Source organism: Arvicanthis niloticus, chromosome 21 (assembly GCF_011762505.2).
Source record: "Arvicanthis niloticus isolate mArvNil1 chromosome 21, mArvNil1.pat.X, whole genome shotgun sequence".
Classification (NCBI taxonomy): Eukaryota; Metazoa; Chordata; class Mammalia; order Rodentia; family Muridae; genus Arvicanthis; species Arvicanthis niloticus.
This window is the reverse complement of record NC_047678.1, coordinates 51040329-51042576: the sequence shown is the minus strand read 5'-3', so window position 1 is coordinate 51042576 and position 2248 is coordinate 51040329. Positions and strand designations below refer to the sequence as shown.

At 45.1% G+C, this 2248-nt stretch overlaps 1 pseudogene; it reads left to right on the top strand.

The window, feature by feature from the left end:
• The first annotated feature begins 447 nt into the window (after positions 1-447).
• LOC117693251 (putative sperm motility kinase W pseudogene) lies at positions 448-1920 on the top strand (annotated as a pseudogene).
• Positions 1921-2248: the final 328 nt, after the last annotated feature.

Genomic DNA, 2248 nt, shown 5'->3' with positions numbered 1-2248 from the left:
TATATTCCTATACCATGGACAAAGGTTTCTTCAGTGTATATAAATAGTAGCCCCTAGTTTTATCCTGGGAATGTCATGAGATAGTCTAAATTCTCAGCATGCCACTCAGATTGACAGAAAATGTAAAATGTAGTATTTATTTGTGGAACTTTCCATTAAATGTTTATTTTCTTTTTCAAGACATTATTTTTAGTTCCTCCTCCTCTTCTTCATCTTCATCCTCTTCTCTCTCTCTCTCTCTCTCTCTCTCTCTCTCTCTCTCTCTCTCTCTCACTCACTCACTCTTTCTCTCTTCCAGGGAGCTGTTTTTGGTAACCTGTGGGACTACTTCATAGGTGTCTAGTCTGTTGTTGGATTGAGAACATCAGTTGGGTACCCTGTTTGGTAGTCGTGAGTTATTTTACGTCAGAACCTGAGTGCACCTGAGCGCAGTGAATACCTAGCCTCATGGCCAGCCACTCCCAAAAGAGGAACCTCAAGAGTCAGTATAGGATGCTTTCTCCCATCGGCCACGGTGAATTTGGCACTGTGAACCTTGCCTGCCACAGAAAAACCAAGGCCCTGGTGGCGATAAAAACTATAGAGATCACGGAGAAGCACATAAAAAGGATCCTGTCAGAAATAGAAATACTCAAGACTCTACACCATCCTAACATCATTTGCCTCTACCAGGTTTTAATAACATCAAAACATGTACACCTTGTGACCGAGTTTGCTCCGGGAGGAACCTTATTCGACATGATAAACAAAGATGACCCACTTCGAGAAGAAGAGGCAAAGAAAATATTCTGGCAGATAGTCTCAGCTTTAAAGTACTGTCATAACCTTGACATTGTCCATCGAGACATAAAACCACAAAACATCGTGGAAGATAAAGATGGACTCATGAAGCTGATAGACTTTGGCCTTGCCATAAAACAGACACCTGGCACCTTATTGAATGTGAGGTGTGGAACGAAGCGCTTTGCTGCCCCAGAGATTTTACTCGGGGAGCCATATGATGGCAAGAAGTCAGATGTGTGGTGTCTGGGAGTGCTGCTCTATTTTATGACCACTGGTTATTACCCCTTCAGAAAAGGCACCATCAAAGAGATTGAGGAAAAGATCATCACAAGTAGCTATGACATTCCAACTCACTTCTCTGGGCAACTTGAAAACCTAGTTCACCAAATGCTAACAGTTCCCCCAGAGAAGAGGTCCTCCATTGAAGATGTTGAGAGACATCCATGGGTGTTGAAAAGTAAAGTAAATAACCTGATTGTGGCTGATCCAGATTACAATATCATAGACATGCTCTGTGGAATGGGTTTCGATGCCAATGAGATTATAGAATCACTGTACAACAAAAAATATGACGAACAGATGGGGACATATTTGATTCTAAAAGACCAGGTATACAAGGGGCTTGAGCTTGGTTCTACCACATCAGACAAGCCTTTGGACCCATGCCCAACACTGTCGCCATCCCAAGCACACCCCTCTATCTTTAGGCCTCCCATAAACAGAAGGGCCAGTGAGCCCAACTTTGGCCTCCTCTACATCCGACCCTCCAGAGAACAGGGTCCTGTTGCCCTAACATTACCAGGACACAAGGTGGCCAGAAGTGTCTCCATGCCTCCCATTCCTCTACATTGTCCAGAGAAAAAGACCAGCAGCACTTCCACCTGTGTCCTCCATTTCGGAGCTGTGGCACTCCCATGTGTCTGCAACAGCATATTGGAGGATGAATTGCCTGTGCCACCTGAGCAACACTCTGACATAAAAACATCATCTCCTCCTAAGAAGCCTGGGCGTTTCAAGAGAATCAGGGTGCGCCTATCAAGACTCTGTTGCTTCCCCTGTGCTCGAAAGACAAAGACCCGGCATACATCCTCCAAGGAAGTGGCTCCCCTGAGAGAGGCAGGAGGCAGAACACAGTAAAGGGTAAGCAGGTATTGGAGGAGGCACCTCTGCTTTGTAATTTACTTTCTATGTCTTTATTCATGTCTCCCTGCTGGAAAAATCCGAGAAGTGTACATTTCTGGGGTCTCTTGGGATGGTCAGATGTATTTCTACTCCAGCTGGATTAAACCCTGATCCTTGGCTTACCACCTCAAAATGAAATCCTGCTGGAGCATGCCTAGGTGGTATCTGATGCAACTGAACTAGCAATAATCAGCAAGAGACTGTGGGTACAGCCTGGGTGAAAGGGGGCTTGTGGAGCTGTTGTCCATGGAAAACATATTCAGATCGAGACTGCTTTGGGAAC